Raw genomic sequence first — 19,411 nt, 5'->3', positions numbered from 1 at the left:
TTCTAATGCAAAAAGAGAATCTTCCAGATTCTACAGCAAACCAGCAACTAAATCTGGATACAGCATGATGGCTGCATTGACTTTGCAGGTCATGTGTTGATCAGATGGGTACCCAAGGCACCTTGCCATCACTCGCACCCAGACTTACTTCTCAGAGCTACTCAGCTGATCACAGGTCAGACCAACCTGCTGTGTTTATCCTTCTCAGAGAAATAAGAAACTGGACTACAAACACACAGTAGCATGAGGTGGGAGTTCATTATGGAAGTCCCAGTTTGATGTGAATGACTTGTGACTGGTCAACATGCTATCAAAAAAACAGCATTTGTATCCCTAACAAAAAGCCAACAAACCAAATCAAACAAACAACAAAAGAATCATAAAATGTGCCAGCAAACACTGAAATGTTGAAGTTCACAGAATTCATCCTGCTGCAGGATTCTTGCAGCATCTCACTGCAGTACCCTCTCTTAAATAGGAAAGAAATTTTATGATACAGGTACCAAATATCTTTGTGTTAGACAGTCCCTGTGCCTTGGTACTCCTGTATTAGCATCTCATGGTGGGGTACCTAAACTCCAAAAAGCAACCAAGAAATGATATAAAAATGACTTTTTTTTTTTTTTTTTTTTTTTTCCATTCCAAGCAACTTTTCATTTTCTACTGTTCTCTATTAAAAAAAAAAAATAACAAAAAATCCCAACCACCACAGATGGTCCTTGCTAATCTGGCAGTATATTCCAGCCTTTGATCTTTATGAAAGAGAGATGATCAGAAAAGCATGTCATGTATGTCAAAGTCTGACACTGATCTTCTTTGCCTTGGCTACTTCATTTACAAGATTATGTTTATGTGGCAACCTTGATGGATTAGCATAAAATAAGATAAGCCAATAAAGACTCATAGAATGCCACGGCAGTCTGTTTTTAAAAAGTTCTCACGCAGAATATAAAGAAGCAAAAATCATATTGAAACTCATTACAAAAATATATGCTGGAGTTATTTACTTGTGAGTTAAGGCTAAGGGAAAGACATGGAAGAACTTCTTCCAGTCTTAAAATATAGTTTGTTAAATATTCATCAACGTCTGTACATTCATATTGCATCTCTTCATAGTAAAAGCTATTTCTAAAAACTTTGCAGAGCTTACACACGTTCCTAGACACAGGCCAGATCTCTCTGATTTTGAGGAGATGGGAATATTCAGTGCAAAGATTTGAGAATTCCACCTCAGTCCACTCTGTCCCAAGATAAGAACATCAGTAGCAAAGAGTAGAGAGCCCTGTTTTCATTTTCATTCTTCTTTGCCCTGTAGAAGAAATAACAACAAAAAGCAGAAAGGTCAAGATATCCACAAACTCCAGGACTCCTACATCTTAAAAATCTGGAAAATCAGCAGGAGGCTGAAGATACAGCAGAACCAATGAGTCTTGCTTTTACGGAGGTGCTGATAGATACATAGCTAGTACTGAAGTAAGCATGATACAAAACTTCAATTGAAGCAGAAGTGTTGCTATTGCTGGGGTGAAACTAAATAGCAAATTTATATAATAAACAGTAACAGAAATGAAGACATATTACTAAAATGGAAGGGGAAATTAAAATATGGTTCTACCATTACCCCAGAAGAACAGGTCAAGTCTGAAAGAAAGTCAGGGAATGGAGATTATTGTGGTTGGAAGCAGACAGGGATTCAGTACTCTATTCATTTATCAGATAAACACACCATTTCCTGCAGTCATCTCCAGTTCAGTATGTTAGTTCAGCAATCAGCTTGAAAGAAGAGAAACAACTTCTAAATCACCTAGATTTCCAATTCAGTCCTTCCATTAAAAGGAAGAGACTCTTTCTGACTCAACTTAAACACGTGAGATGGGGTGACAACACAGCATGAGCAATTAGAGCTACAGAAACCTAAACTTCTATGGTCTGCATTTTTGCTAGAGCAAAGATGAGATTTAAAGGCTCAGAGGGTAACTCAGCCTTCTCGTTGAGGAAAAAAGAATTTCCTTGTCTGATATAATTCCTCACACACAGCCAATCTAAATATACCATTTTATTACCATACCATTAACGGTTCTGAAGAATCAGAAAGCTTACACACCCAAAAATGATTGATATCTCCCAGCTTCAGAGTATGAACTGATCAAAGACAAGAAGAAAATATAGTAAAAGAAAAACAAACAAGAAAATGAAGTACTATGAGAAGAATCGCAGAATTTTGCCACCAACTGCTGTAATTATTTACTCTCCACTATCCTCTTTTCAGTACACAGGCCTCTAATGTAGGCACAGAAGACACAAATTGCATATTACTCTTTGACCCTTGTAGACTTCAATCAGTAGAATCACATGTGATATGAAAATCAAATCTCCCAAGTTTTCGTGCACATGACTGAGACTGCAAATTCCAGTTCTATCAACAAGGCTCTGATCTTGTTGCACAATTGTGTGGGCTGAAACAATATTAGTAGTGACATTTGACACAGGCTGCATCATTGAGAGGAGGAGTAGGACACAAATTAAAATGAAGCAAATCTAACAATCAAAGCGATAATGCTGTAGCATTGGGTTTCATCATTATAAGCGCTGCACATTATACTCTGTTTTTCATGCTGCTGAAATATTCTAGAGTATTTCTCTTGCAACACTGAAATATAAATAAATTTAAAATAGCATGGAAGGATACAAACCTAATCAAATATAGTTTGCACTGTAAATTCACCCAATCATTCTCTTAGGATAACACTGAGCATCAAAGAAGCTTCTATTATTTGGTTATTAGGTTGCTGTAACCAGTTGTTGAAGGCATACTGTTTCTCTTTTCCAAAGGGCTATGTTTGTATAGAAAGAACTTGCTTCAGTGGCGACCAGAATGGGTTCACCTAAGGACAAACTTTGCCTATGGCTCTCAGTGGTCTGTGTGGGAGTCTCATCACTGGAGTATGAAAGCAACAAAAGCAGCTTAGCTATTCTACAGGATTGTATCTAAAGCCCTATAACTAAGGGAAAACAACAACAACAGCAAAATAAAAAAAAAAAAAATCAAAATAAACAAGTAGAAGTAGCCCGTCTTGATAGTAGAGCTGCCTGATATTGGGGAAGTGAAAAGCATCTGGTGCTGTTACTTAACCCATTATTGTAATCAAATATAGACATAGGAGAGATCCACACTGTGGGCTGAGCAATCATAAGAAGCGCTTAAAGTGAAAGACAGTGCTAGAATCAGTCTTCATCTTTCTCTGACTGCTACTGGCAGTTCTGATGGGCCTGGATTGATCTTCACTTCACTTAGAATCAGTTGCACTTGGATGAGAACTAACCCTAGGTTAGAAGCTCATGTCATCTGGCCTGCAATATATAGGGCTACAGTCAGAGAAGAAAAAACAGGAATTCTGTATGATGAGGCTGCTCAAGGATAATGCATCTGTAACTGCTGTCATTCAGATTCGGCAGTATGAAAAGGATCCAGCAACGTGAAAGGGGAAATTATTGTAGGACGCAGTGCAACAATTATATGATGACCAAGCAGATCCAGCCAAACATTAGGCAGTGTTTCACAAACTTCCTTTTTAAAAAATAAAAAACAAAAAAAACCCAGCACTGAATTGTCCGTATTAAAAATGAATTAACACATCACAGGAGCACAACCTCCAGAGCCCTGACATTAGTATGCATTTTAATAGCTAATTAAAACACTTTCACCTCTCACATTTGCCAGTAAATCCCAAGCAAACCCTTATTCTTGAGTTCCAAGCCAAGAGAGAAAAGAAGGAAATGAAAATGTGCAATTACTGCACTGATGGAAAAAAAAAGAGAAAAGCAATTTCTACTTTCTCTCACAGCACTGCCTGAAAGATTTTTGTGAAGGCATGGGTGACGGTGACAATTCTTCATGTTCCACAAAGACTAGAAAGGTGTCCCAGCAACAGCTCCATGAAAATTCCTTCAGAAACTCATCTGGAAACCTTGTAAGCATGTGTATAGAATCCAAGAGAGAGAAGCAAAAGAATATGATGCTTATAAAGTTTACAGTTAGAGATTGCTTTTATTTTGTAGCGCAGTAGTTAAGGCTATTTTCTCCATACAGAGGAATATAGAGCAGATATAACACTAAACATTTTATATGGTAGTTTCCGTAATTTGACAGAATTATTGAAGTTGAATTTCCCGTTGACTCCTATCTTGAAAGGGATTTCCTATACTCTTTACACTTGTACTATCTAAAGAGGTAAAAATTCAGCTTCTATAAGATAACCTTCTTCCATCATCATTTCATCAAAGTTATCTAATGAGTTCAGAGGTAAGCTGGAAAATGTATATTCAGTGATAATAAACATGATTTTCATAGCTGGAAAAGAGCAAATGCTACAAGAGCAAATAGGCTGTACATCAGGCTTGAAACAGCTGCACTGAAATGACATATGATTGGTATTTTTGAAAGCAAAGGAAGCCACGCATTAACATCAGTGGAAAAAAAAAAAAGCAGGTTCTCCAAGATTCAGGCTTACATGCGTCCATGCACAGGGCACAACACAAAGTAGTATAAGCAGTTGTTTGGTACTTGCAGTGATGCAGATGTCCAGCTTTCCCAGGAAATTGATTTCCATCTTTCCCTTCAGACGAAGGTCTCCTACTTTCTCACCTGACACTACTTTGATAACTTTTAAACCCACATATCCTTGTGCACTTAACCATGGTCCCCTCCAAAAAACTCACTGTCTTCTTTAGCAACAAAGGTAAGGACATGCTTTGTTCTCCCCTACTAACCACTGAACTTCTGTCACCCCAAAAGGCCTCCTGTTGAACCAGAACCCAATCTACACTGTGTCTGTTTACTCATTGAAGTGGTCAAATGGTCAAATTCTTTAAAAACTGAAACATTTTGTTCATATATATATATATATATATATATATATATATATATATATATATATATGCATGTGTTGAATGTATTCACTTTAATTAAAGATTTAATTAAAGCATCTATGTGAAACTGACACACAAATTGTATAAGCACTCAGAGCTCTCTTGCCTGACTAAATTTTTCAACTCAGCTTCTTATTGTACTTTGAGGAACTGAAATGAAACAAAAAATTAGAGAAATAAGTTCCATGATTCTCTGGGCTTATGGATTTCTGAGTTTGGAGGAAAAACTGAGCCTTTCTTACTATTTGACTCAGAAAATCAGATCTCTGTACACTTGCATAGGCCAGAAATCTGTGTTCTGGGTTCAGATACTACTGCTGCTTCCTGTGACACAAAATACTGATTTAGTGCATCCAGACTTTCCAGAACATGGATAGAAAGGCTCAGATTTTCATGTACTTATTTCCACATTCATGTTTTGATGCAGAAAGTTAATCAGATAGAGGTGAAAGATTATTTGACACTTTTCTAATCCAATTGATATCACAGGCCCCCTTATCTCTTGAGTAAGTCACTGGTCTGGAAAAATACCTGAGGAGCAAGATTCATGCTGCCTGCTCAGCTAAAGTATAAGGCATCCCAAGCCCTCCCAGTGTTGAACCTGAATATTCAAGGTCTGAAGCAGGTTCTTATTCAACAAATCCCAGATTCCTCAGTTCCAGCAGAACTGCGCCTGCAGAGCCTCACTGGAAAGAAAAAAAAAGAAAAAAAAAGAAAAAAAAAAGAAAAAAAAAAGAAATCGAACAAGCATTTTCCTGCTTCACTGAATTTCTATCCTATGAAGCATTAACCATTTATAATGTATACAGCCATCTCCCTGAAGACTACCAGACTCATTTGGAAGCATTTTATGCAAGACTCAGATGTAACAGGGCTGAATTCCATGTTTATAAACTTGACAACAATTTTACAATAAATTGTCTGAGTACGAGGAGTTTGAGGTGAGCATTTTCCCGTTGCATCCATGTTCTTGCAGATTTTTGTTACAGAGAAGGAGAGGTAGGTCACATCTCAAACAGTATAGGCTTTCACATCAGGCAAGTTACATCTTCTGTCTCTTTGATTGAGTATACCATTCTGGATATTATTTCCAAGCTTTAGCAAGCAGAGAAGATAAAAATCAACCAGTAGACTCAGGACATAAACATCAAACTCTTAAAATAACTCAGGAAATATTAAAAAAGGCACATCTACATTTTTTTTTTATTTTTTTTTTCAATGTTATGTGTTTTTTGTCCACTTCACAGTATTGTGCAGTCTGTTTCGGCTTTCCTTTCGTTGATGCCTTTTTACACCAGCACTGCTTCAGCCCATTGCATGAGTGAGCAGGAGCCAACTTTGCCAAGAAAGGTCCAGCACAGGATAGTTATCATAGCATCATCATAGCACTGAAGCTCTGACATACACTGAAGTATGAAGTTACCTAGGGTAACTTGCATTATCCATATTTTTACTTCCGAAGATAAAAGAATGCTGAACAAGCCACTCTAAAACCATCTTCTTTCTAAACTCACAGCCATTTCTGTGTAATGGATCTATACCTGACATCTTTGGGACCTTACAGAAAGAGCTGTTTTCTGGTTCATTTATATCCTTTAGAGAAGGTTTCAGGAGGAGCTGCAGAAAATAACATCAGAATGAAAGTGCATAAAACCAATCAAACCAAGCAGACTCATCAATTCAGTGAGATAGGCAATGAAACATTTTCCTAGCCCTGGGTCTGCCTCGCTGGGGAATTCTGGGCTCTTCCTCTCGTTATTTGCAGGTGAGCAAATGCCAGTGAACTAGTCCACATGGATTTCAGATCTATCCATATAATCCAAGAGCATGAGAATTAGTAGTGACAGGGGCTAATTATGGTACTTGAACATGAGAATCTTAATTGAAGTCAATCAATGGCAGTAAGGATGTTAGGAAGAAAGAACCTATTGAAGAGATTTAAAATGGAAAAGAGACTGAATTACCCTTTTAAAGCTTCCTGAGACTCTGAGGCTGGTAGACAGCAGAATGTTCCTGATTTCTTTTTTTTCCATATAGGAAAAAACAAAAATTCAATTAAAAAAAGGAAGAAAAAAACACTACAGGTAACTTCTGTGTTTTATGTCTCTCTGAGATATTGCCATAAGCACTATGTAGACATCAAACCAAGATTGGTTACACATGTTATGACTGGCTCAGAAACTGAAGGAGAAATCAAAAGCCTGAAAGATTTGAAATATTGAGATCAGAGCAATTAAGAATCTTTGGACAGGCAGTCATTTGAGCCTTTCTGTATCTCTAATATTCCTGGATTCAGGCACATCTCGGTAAATTGTTTTCTTCAATTCTTGTTTCTTTCTTATCCTTAATAATCCCAGTGGAACTGGTCAAAATATTTCCAGTTTGATCGTCTCCTACCAAAACTGAAAAGCAGTCAAAAAAAAAAACCAAAAACAAACCCCAAAGTTTATAATTCTTTCCCACCCCACAACATTTTGATGGAAAAGTTTCGTAATGAGGTGCAACCCTGTCCTTGGTATTTTTTATTTTGGTATTTTTGTGGGCCAGCTAAATTGATACTGTCTCTTGGGTTAGTCAATTTTTATATAAGAACTTAGGATGACTTCATGTGGAGAGCAATGGTAAAAGGAAAGAGATAGTGTTATCTATTGTCACAAGAGGGTCAGAGATCAGAGTAACTCAAGTACAGCAGAATTCTCACCACTCTTCCATCCTTCCACCCTAGAAACTCATTTGTCATTCAGAATTGGAAGTGAACAAATCAAACTAGTGAAGATTGGCTGAAAACAAGAGATTGTTCTCTCTTCTTTAGACTCTTTAATCTCAGTCCATGATTTGCCCTGCTTTCTTTCTTGTTTAATTAATTACTTTCCATCCTTCTTGTCTGACTCCCTCCAAAACAACACTGCATGTTACTGTGACAGATGTTTTATTGTCATGTATCCTTCCTGCTTATTGACACATGACTAGACGGCTATTAGAAAGCAATTAGAGGATTAATTACACCAAAGCCTACTCCTGCACACAGCACTGAAGAGTATCTCCTCAGCTGAGGTCAAGAAAACAGTAGGAGGAAATCCAAGAGGATTCTGTCTTTTTCCACATTATTAAGACCGGCTGCATAGAGCAGTATATTCTTTCTATTAGGAGGGATGGTAGTGAGGGCTGATCTGATTGCTGAGGGTCAAACCTAAAGCTTCCCCTCAAGACAGTATCAAAGAATTTCACCAGCAGAGTCCCCAGGCTGCATCTCACCCTTCCACTGATTGTTAATGGGTTTGCTGTGCAGAGTGTGACAAGGGCAGCCAACCAGGCAGGATAAGGCTCTTTCCCAGCCTTGCTGCCATGTTCACTTTCTGTTTGCATACTTCAAGTTTACATTTGCTTCAAGAGATTGTCCAAGCCCAGAAGTAAGGATTCAGGAAGTTTATTAAGAAATAATATAATACAAGCAAAACAAACCACCAGCCCCCCCAAAAAATAAAAATTAAAAAAATCTGGGAAACTGATCAAACCGAACTCTACTCCAAGTTTTCTCACGATCCGTTACAACTCTGAAAATTACTTCAGTGTAAGAAGAAAGTTACTACCATTAAACTCTCATCAGCCAACATTTCATTTGTTAGAAAAAAATGAGTCACCATTAGGTCAACAGCTAAAACGAGGTTTCATTCTGCACGAGCCAAATTTGGCCATGACATTTTTTCCCATATATATTTGTATAATAACTTCACACAAAAATAATAGTTATCTATTGCTTTTAATATCACTTCTTGGAAATGCAGAGATCTACGATTAATACGCTCGTTAAAACTTACAAGTTGCTTTGATTAATTCTCCCTGTCAAGTTCTTTGAGAAATGTACCATATCTCCCAGGCTAATGAAGACAAGGAAGAGTTATTTAGGTGTTTGTTAACAAAGCTTATTTGCATATAATTAACTGAGAATATCCCTGTATTTACAACACAAACTGCCAATCTCTTTTCCTAGAGTGTTTTATGTAAATAGTCTAAATCCACACCAAACTAACAAAACAAGTTATATTCATCCAAGATTTATATTAACTAAAATGGATATAACTTGCAGGGCCGTAACTGATAAAAATTAAAGCTCACATTAGGAAACAAGAAGTGTTTCCTTTCAAATGCTATTTATTCAGGCATATAGGGTTTATTTCTTTGTAAGCTCTCATTCTTTTGAGCAATTAGATATCTCTTGGACATGTAAACAAACAGCAAGTTTGTCACATGGGATTGTTCTTTTCTCTGACCTACTTATGGAAAAATTTCACAGCTTTTGCACAGATGTCTTTTGTAAAATTACCAGTCATGCACAGTAAAGCTCTGAATATTTAAGCTTGTATAACATGCTTGCTATATGCAGCCTGCAGGGTGAGCAGACAATACACTAGTCCTCATTTAAAATATATTCCAACTCCACAGAAACAAGGGCACTGGACTTTGTCATTCACTTCTGATTTTGTAAACTTTCCAGACTCAAAAAGACTTGAGGACATGTTTTTTACAATATCTTTTAAGTCTCAAGATGAATCAAACAAAATCACTCAAAACTGAAAGCTAACTCTCCGTGAGATCTGAAAAATTAGTATCTATGAGATTAGTCATGATAACCTAATACCGTGGAAAGTCGTACGTTTGTTGATGAAATACTGGAGAGGGATACAAGAATTCTCAATACATGATCTGACTATGCTACGTTATCATTTTGTCACCCTGATCTTGTCATTTCTCAAAGGCCAAGAGATAAAAGATGCAAAAACATAACAATAAACCCCATTGAAATCTCATCTAAATCAAATTATATAAAACTGATCTCCATGACAGCACCTAATTTCCTATATGCCTCCTTTACAGTTACTGCAAGTATTAGTTCACTTTTCCATCTCCATAGCCCTTTCTTACGCTTATTTATTCATAAGATAATTAGTAAGAGAAAAGAAAGATACAACAAGCTTTAGATCAAGCATGTCCAATCCACAGGCTGAATGCAGTCTGAGACATTTAGTAATGTGGTCCACTGCCAAGCCATCACAGCAGCAGCTCCAAACAAGTGGTGGATCTTCCTTACCAAGCAACCCAGCCAAGCCCTGGACATGCACCATCACTCAGCAACAACCAACATATCGGGGTGCTATTAACACTGTCTCAACTGAAACTATGGCAAAGGAGAGCAAACTCCATCTCTTCTGCCAACAACACACAGCCAATTTGAAACCAGCATGTATTACACATTTCATATACTTGTGCTGCTTTGTGAGTAAAACATGGTGATTACTAATAATAATATTTCAACCTACCTAATGTCATCTCAAAAGATAACAGACCCTGCCTTCCCTCCCCCTCAAAAAAAAAAAAGTGGATGAAGGAAGTGTGCCCAATGAAGAACGGACAGGTGAAACAAATAATATGACACTGCTTAATTTGTAAGGAAAGCAGTTTCCAATGATTATTCATATCATCTCTTTTTGGCAGCACATACATTTGTGAACAACTGTTTTCAAGGATGAAGTACAGGAAGAGTAAAATTTCAGCAAAATCTCTGAAGAACACCTGGAGAACTCACTAAGAATTGCAACCACTGCGATAAAACCAGACTGACGTGCTAGTTTCACAAAATCAAGTTCAAACATCCCACTGGTTTCATGTTTTTGTTGCTCTCTTTTTTGTGTGTTTTAATAAAAAATTGTAGATAACCAGAATAAGTTTTGTTACTTATAGACGTTAAGTATATAATATATTTTATGTGCAGTACAAGACAATTTCTTCACCCAGTGTGACCTGGGCAAGACAAAAGGTTGGAAAACTGTCCTTTAGATACAAGGCAATTTGTGCAAGGGACACAAAGTTTTAGCACAATTTCTTGAAAATCTTTAGCTGCATGAAGAAAAACTCAAAGAACTCAGCAAGGCATTATCTGATTTAGCTGTTACAGCGATATGCAGCATGAAGATGTAAAAGAGCTTAGTAAGAAAAAGTTCATGGACATACTAGCATTTTCCTGTCATGGATTTGTTCTGTTAGATAACATAACTGTTAGTTAACATAACTGTTAACTGACAGTTCACCTTCTGGGGAAAACACTAACAAACAACCAAAAAAAAAAAAAAATCCACTGAGAAAACTCAAATAAATACCCCTTAAAGTCATAAATAACATTAAAAAAAAATGGATCTCATTTTCTTTGATCAGAACTTAAAAAAAAAAAAAAACAACAAAAAACAAAAAAAACCAAACAGACAAAAATAACACATAGAAGGAGGGGACCCAAAGAGAGAGATGAGAAAAAGAGAAGACAGTATGCTGAGTTAGACATGCTTCCACTCCACTGTGCTCATTCCACCTCTTCATTTCATAGAGGCAGTTTTGTTTCCATAGTTTACATGTGAAAGGCTCAACAGATTTCTTTGCTCCTCCTGACAGCCTGCTGGTGCATGACTGAGAAGTGACCTATTTGCAGAGTGAGACCAGGAAGCTGCAAACAAACAATAGTTGGAGAAGCTGTTAGGATACTCAATTGCTCAGCGTGGAGAAGAGGAAAAGGCAAACTGTCCAAGAAATTGCCTGATTCAAAGTTCAAATTAGAGATTTCGCACCAAATTAGAGCTTTTGAACTTACTAAACAAATAATAAATAACAGCAGCATTGGTTTGGACTTCAGGATGCTACAAGGAAGCCATAAGCATCCTAAGCTAGGAGGCCTGCTCTATGCTGTAATTTATAATTGCTTTACTTTAAGTACATTACAGCTGAAATATTGCTAGTCAGGATCACTCTAAGCTAGTGAATGAGAATGCATTTTGGTTCTTGTTACTACCAAGTTGATTACAAAAGCTGGTGGTAATAAAAGAGACTGAGAAATACAAGAAGCAGGCTTCAAAAATAAGCACAATTAGCAGACAGAATATTGATTATTCAGTGGTTCTAAACATGATTCTGCTGAAAAGAAGCTTGAAAGATAAACAAGGAGATGGTATTAAAAGACAATTCACCATTCTCTTCTGACCTAAATCATTATTTTCACTCCTACAACATTTTGTACAAATTTCTCACCTCATAAATAATGTTCAAAGCAAAAAAAAAAAAAGAAAATAAGAAAAAAAAAAAAAGAAATGGCAGCAAGGAAAGTATTTCTCTCACTGGTGCTAGATAGTTCATGTCACACACAGATGAATGGACATGCACAAATCGTATGCCAACACCCATCTTGCTTCTTGTTTATTAATAGTAGGATAGTCACTCTTTTCACAACCACTACTCTCTAGACAGAGTCTACAAAACATAATAAATATGAATAAAGTCACTTGCAAGAATTTACTGCTGGAGGTAAGTGAATATTCCTAGGAAAAAAAAAGTGCCCAGCACAGTAACGTATAGAGCAAGTGAGACTGATTGCAGATCTGCTGTCACTGATCTATGTCACTATCAGGCTTGCAGAGATAAAACCACTATGAGGGTTCATGCCCTAGAATTGCTCCACAGCATGTAGTTCGTTTTTAAAGGAACCTCTGTATGGAAAAAATACTGCCATTTTGGAAAGGTGCAGCAGTTCACTCAATACTCTGAGGATGGGAGCTGTGGAAAGGAGGGTATATTTGAAAGATTTGAAAGAATCAGCCCCCCAAAATCTCACAACTGCCTCTGCATTAGCATGAAGCACGTAGATGCTGCGGTTACTGGTGCGGGTAGGGACTTCACACTAAATCTAATTAAATCGATGAACAAAAGGACTATGGAATTTGCAGAGCCATGAATGGAGCCTTCCTTTCAGGCCATACAGTCCGCATAATTGTGTTTTCCCGAGGCTTTCAGAGCGTTTCTCTTTGGAAATAACGAAAGAGTGAAATAAGAACTTTTCTTCCCCCGGCAAGGTGAGGAAGTTAGATAATGCACCTCATTAATTACAGCGAAATGATCACCACTGCACATGAAGTCAAAGAAGAGGCCTGACCAACGTTTTTTCTTATAATATTATTGTTCAGCCACGATGGCAGGAAAATAAGTAATAAATCAGAATCAGAGTGCACTTGATGGTTTTATTTTGCAACTTATCTTGCTACTGTGACAAGCTGACACTAATTAGCACTTGATGCACAGGGGATGGATTGCCACGGCCAATGGATCTCATTAACCACTGTGAAATATTCATGCCAAGACCAAGTACGACAAAGAACAGAGACCCCAGCAAATCGCCTGTCAGCAGCTGTAAGCATCACCAGGGAGCCATGGGTGCACAGATCAAAGGGCAGAGAGGGAGTTTGCACAGCCAGCTGTGTGGATTTTCATTGATTTATTAATTTATTTTCCCGTGAACTCAGAGAATGTGCCAACAGGAAAACTCAGCGTCCAGTTTCTCTCCAGGGTTTGAGTTGAGCCACTCCATGTGAGAGGAAAATGGGGAAACTGAGGGCACATCAAAGCCCATGGCATTGCTCTTTCCTGGAGCCATGTCAGCAGATGTGCCATTCTTGGGGTGAACCACTTCACAGCCTCATTGAAGGCAGGGGATGAAAAGACAAATTTTGGACTTTTTCTTTTGCCCAGCTGCCTTTTCACATTAAGCTTATAAGAAATTGATTCTCCGAGACTCAACAAGCATGGTTAAAACTGCTCAGCAGCTTCATTAATAGAAAATGAAGGCCAGGAGGCAAGAAGTGTCCAGAGAGACATCAAAATAACCATACCCACGAGTGCTGAGTGAATACATGAGCCTGCTTCTGTAGAAAATGTGGCTATCAGCTTGTTTCAGCTGATGAACTCTCTCAGCCCCTTCTCCCCAGCTGCCTGCATCCCACAAGCCCTGTCATAGTGGTCCTGTCCACACTAGCAAGAGCAGAGGTTTCTACACAAGGCCAATTCCCTTAAAATTTAATTCCTACAGCAATGAGTATTCCTTTGGTCTAGACCTTTTTTTATTTCAGCTGAGACCCAGCTGCAATGAAGTTGTCTGTGCTTTACATAAAACTACATACAGAAGCAGAGCTGACAACACAGGCCCTCAGGTGATCTCACATGAATAGTACTGTGTGATTGACCCTCATGTCTGAATTAACAAGGAACCCATGGCAACAGGCTTTCCTTGCATCAAATTGTACTGCTTGGATGAAGGCACCACAAGCAGCTATCCCACAGCCACTTAGCAGGGGAACAAATTGTCCTTTCACTGCAATGGGTGATTATGCATCTCCATCACATTATTAGAGTGGAAGCATCAAGGCCTTGCTGCCATGGAGACACTCAAGGTCAGGCTGGACAGAGCTCTGAGCACCAGACCATTTGTAGATGTCCCTGTTCATTGTAGGGGATTTGGACTAAATGGCCTTTAAGGGTCCCTTCCAACTCCAAAATTCTATAACAAACCTCCCCCAAGTTCCTTGCAGTGGCAGCAGTCACCCACCCCTGCTGTTCAGTTAGCAGAATACTCAGCACATATTAACCTCCTTAATATGTGTTTTTGTTTTTTAAAATAAGGTACCTTCCAAACTGAAAATAGGAATATTTTTTCCTATAAAAGGATTGTTTCATGCAAAAAGACTGTGCTGATTTTTAATCAAGTTTTTTTTTTTTTAAATTTCTGATTTTGAAAGGTAATAAAGCAGAATTGGGCATTCAAACAGCCTCAGAGATCTGCATGCTTTCAGATTTCACTGTCCCCAAAGCTAGAAGTGAAAAAACAGCACACAGACTGCAGTAAGGCAGTAAAAAGTTATCATCAGTACTTTTTCATTTTTTGCTTATGAAATGAAAACCAGGCATGTTAATCCATACTTCTTTTTAGAGATACTTTTGGTTATTTTAAGCAAGAAGCAAGACAAACATCTTATTTTCAGGGATGTTCATGGCACATCAGCCAATCAAGTGCCTTCTACCCACAACCTTCCTAGCTCTGCTGAATACTTCATCAAACAGAAGACAGATTCTGGTGTACAGAACTGTATTATCTCGGACCATGCTGTTCCTGGTCAGGCCTGCACATATAACTTACTTATTTATGGCATTTTTAATAGATGGAGCATCAATATTTGATAATGTCCTATGAATGATTAAAAATCAAGAAAATCAAGAACATGAAATACAAACATCTACTTTTAAGTGACGCTGGGGTTGTGATATCCATAAATAAATCATGCAGTGTCCAGTTCTGTCTTTCTGAGATTGAGTTAAACAAACAGGCACTTCAGTGTATTTACAACATGTTTACAGCTGTGGCTGCAGGAGCACAGCCTGACCAAGGGATTTCAAAGTAAAAGCCAATGAAGTTTTCCCAGAACTAACTGTAAATTTTTAGCTCCTTAGAAAATGTATTTAAATAAATATACAACTTCTATGGTCAGAAAAGCAAATAAAAGTTATAGATGTGGGTCTACTTTTTTATTTTTGGCTTCTTTTTGATAAACAACAAAGGCCTGAGCTTACCTCCAAGAAATTTCCTCTTAAAATAGAAAAAAAAACAACTTTGTAAGCATATGTAATAGCATATCAGAACATTACCTACTGTGGCTGAAGACTTCTTTGGGGTTTAGTCTCTCGTACTTTAATTGACAGTATTCATTAGATTTGTTGTTGCTGTTTACTTGTTTATTACATAGAAGTTTATTGTGAGCCAATTTGGCTAGTGATGAACTAAGAAGAAAACCCACAACAGTTATGCGCTTTATCTGTATGTAAAAATGGTCCAGCACAACAAAATAATATTGCCTAGAATAAAAATCCTAAAACTGTGATATCACAGACATGGAGCGACTCCCAGAAAAGTAATTAAGCGAGTCTGGCAGGGCAATGTGACTGAATACAATTCAGACACAGTATACTTTGTCTCTAGCAATAAAAAGATTTCTTTATTCCAGCACAGTTTGAAGATAATGAGTCTTTATATAAATATATATTAAAAAATACCAACTATTTTCTTAGTGGATAACTGGACATCAAGGAAGTGAAAGAATGAAAATACAAAAGACAGTAGCCTGAGAATTAAGCTTTACAGTAGAGATTTTATGTCAAAACCCACCAAACTCCTAGGGATAGCTTAATACAATCTGCAGTTGTCCCTAAAGGAAGATAGCATGAGATAAAATTGATGGTTTTTTTTCTGATCTTGTTTGAATCAGCATCATTGTATTAACAAATTGAGTATGTATTCCCTAAATCTAAAATTAACTTCAAAATATCTTTGCAAGCAATTGTGTACATTCATAGTTTAAGAAACAAGAAACCAAACAGTACAGATCAGTATAAACACATGCACAACAGTGAAATTATCAAGTGGATTCTATTATACGTGTTTGTCAGCACTAAACAGATGTCACATTTTGCTCAATTTGTTTTTTGCCCTTTATTGGCGCTTTCTGAGCATCTTTCTGGGTAGCTTGGACTTCTGAGGATCCCATAAGGAGTTAATGAACTAGTTGTTACTGCAGCAGATTCACCTGATTCTCCCATGTCTGTGTGTACATGCTGGCAGAACATAGGAGATTTGATGGATTCACTAGAATGATAACTTTATTTATATCTCAAATACAATTCTGGGGAATTCTTGGGGATGAAAAACTGGACATAGGCCAGTAGGTTGTGCTTGCAGCCTGGAAGGGCCAGTGGTCTCCTGAGCTGCAACAAGAGAGGGTGGCAGCAGGGCAAGGGAGTGGGATCATCCCCCTCTGCACTATCATTGTGCTGTGTCTAAACATAGGGGCCCCAGCACAAGAAGCATGTGGAGCTGTTGGTGTGGATCTAGAGGAGAGCCATGAATGTGTCTGGAGGGTTGCAGGACCTTTCCTACAAAAAGGTGGCTAAAAAAAGCTCATGTTGTTCAATCCAGAAAAGTCTCAGGGGAGACCTCTTCATGGCCATCCAGTACTTAAAAGTTGCTTATAAATAGGTAGCAGACTGACTTTTTACAAGGTCAACAGCAATAGGACAGGGGGGGTGGGGGGGGAAGAATTTAAACTAAAAGAGAAGGGATTTATATTACAAGTTAGGGAGAAATTATTTACTCAGATGGCAGTGAGGCACTGGCACTGCTGCCCAGAGAGCTGTGGGTGTCCCATCCCTAGAAGCATTCAAAGCCAGGTGGGATAGAGCTCTGGGCAACTTGATTTAGTGTCTGACAACCCAGCCAACAGAAGGCTGGAACTAGATTATCTTTAACGTGCCTTCCAATATAAACCATGATTAAGATGAGAAAGCTGATATAATACGAATAGATTAACCATGAAGAGTTGAGGACTTGACTCCCAAATTGGCACCCCAAAAATATGCAAGCATTGGTATGAACACAAAGTGCAAGCAATGTTTGCTTTCATAACTGAAGTATGATTTCTTAAGTGAAGGGACACTGAGCTTGCTTATTTCTGCTCTCTTTTATCCTATCCACAAACCGCACGTTCTCATGAGGAAGTCAGCTACAGTATCATTTATTACTATGTGAAGTACCATCTAGAAGCCTCAGCAAAAGGCTCACACGAGAGATCCTGCATGTGTCTTTACATAAAGATGCCCCCTGACACACAGACTTCTATTAAGGACAGTAAGTCACTGAGGAATCCTTCTGGCAATATAACCACAGAGGCAGAGATTAACCAGAACCCATCTGACGAAGTGTTACTTCAAAAAAACCCACAATTTTAATTAAAAGTTGGTACACTTCAGTTTTGCACAATGCCCTCCTATCTGGTTCCTCTCTGTGGTCATTACAAATTACAGCTACTCCTTCCCTCCAATTTAATTAAATGTTAACTGACATAATCAACTCCTCTTATACTGTTGTGTTTTGTTTTTTTTTTTAAACAGTGAGAACTCAAATGTTATTTACTATTTGCCAGATTCACTGGTGGTTAAATACAATAGCGCCAATTAGACATCTCAGGGTTAACCTGATTAATTAATTTGTATCCTTTAGAAAATTGCCTTCCATTTTGACAGAAGATCAAATCACAGCAGAGAGGGTCTCTGTTCAGCAGGGGCAAGTGTACTGTTGATGTGTCAAACAGAGCTGGTTGTGCTTTCATCTAAAGAGCAGTGGCTGCATGAATAGCCTGTTCTGGGGACATAGGGTCTGCAACACTACTTTCCATTTTGCTAAATCGCTGTGGACATGGCTTCACTCCAAGAACTGACAGAGAGCTACAGGTCTGCAGCAGACTTCCCTTGGCTATGCAATTGTTCAGCCCCCTTTTTTTTTCCCCAGGGCACAGTGAGAAGACGGGATTATCCTCAGAGCCATGATTTCAGTAGAGTTTAGATCACACTTGTGATCGTTCAGATAAACTTGATGTCTCTACTGAAAAACCTTTAACTTTTGAGAGTAGTATCTTTTATTAACCAACACAGGCAGACCAGTCTCTACAAAACAAGTTGGGTATTATTTGCTGACTTTAATAAAGTATTATGGAGATACACCCTGAGATGAGGGCAGATAAACAGAGCAGATCTGAATCACAGCAAGAGCCCACACAGACTGCTCTCTTGTCTCTGACAACGGCCATAAACAGACTCCTAGAAAACAGCAAAGTGTACAGGGTCCACTCCCAAAACAATAGCAAGTCTCCAGTTATTAGAGAGCTGGAATCTTATTGAGCCAGCAATAGCTTCTACATATATAATAGCAATCAATGGATTTATTTTTCATGAACATGCCCCACACAGCATGAACCTGTGCAGTCCTTAGTTTCCCAAAGAGTCCTTCAACAAAGACTGAGATGTGCTTCTGAAAGCATCATTGCTCTGAAGGATGCTGGACAGTCTTGGCTGACAGCAATGGTTTGATTCTGTTTTGCTACATTGTACAACTGAGATTTTGAAATTCCAAATCCAAACACTACCTCATTTTAGTACAGCTGAAGTCCAATCATACTTCAGGAAGGTGGATTAAGATTTCAACAGAACCAGGAGAGACCAAAGATATCCTAGAAAACCATATAAATAATCTAAACTGTGAAATCCCTCTTAAAGATCCTTTTCACTTTAACCATCAGGGACTATGACAAGTGCGCTTGTGGTTCAAGGACACATCCTGCCTCTTCAGAGGCACAGGAACTGGTCCATCCATTCCAGGCTCTGGTTTTCCACTTAAAGTACAGTGGTGCAACAACCCTGTATTCTACCTCAAGCAGCAGATACTGTGAACTGCCTCATTTAACTTCCATGAGGAGAGTCATTCAGGCCATCCAGCTAGACTAAGAAGCAATTTATGAACCTCCCAGGGCTTGGCTCAGTGAAACCGCTCCCAGGCTCATGTTTATGATGCCCATGAAATAGGAAGAGTGAATGAGATACTTTCCCAAAGCAAACTTCTCTTTAATTTCATCCTCTTCTTTCTAAAGCTCCTCTGCTCTTGTTGCCTGGCATCCCTCCAAACACTCATTCCTGTGCCTGTTCGTCACACACCAGTGAGTTTAATGGTATTCTTAAAGAGGTTAATTAAATACTGATTCTAAGGTTTGCAGTATACAGCTACTTGTCCAAAAGA

This window comes from Tetrao urogallus (assembly GCF_951394365.1).
Source record: "Tetrao urogallus genome assembly, chromosome: 5".
NCBI classification, from domain to species: domain Eukaryota; kingdom Metazoa; phylum Chordata; class Aves; order Galliformes; family Phasianidae; genus Tetrao; species Tetrao urogallus.
The sequence above is the reverse complement of the archived record's forward strand: the minus strand, read 5'-3'. Positions refer to the sequence as shown.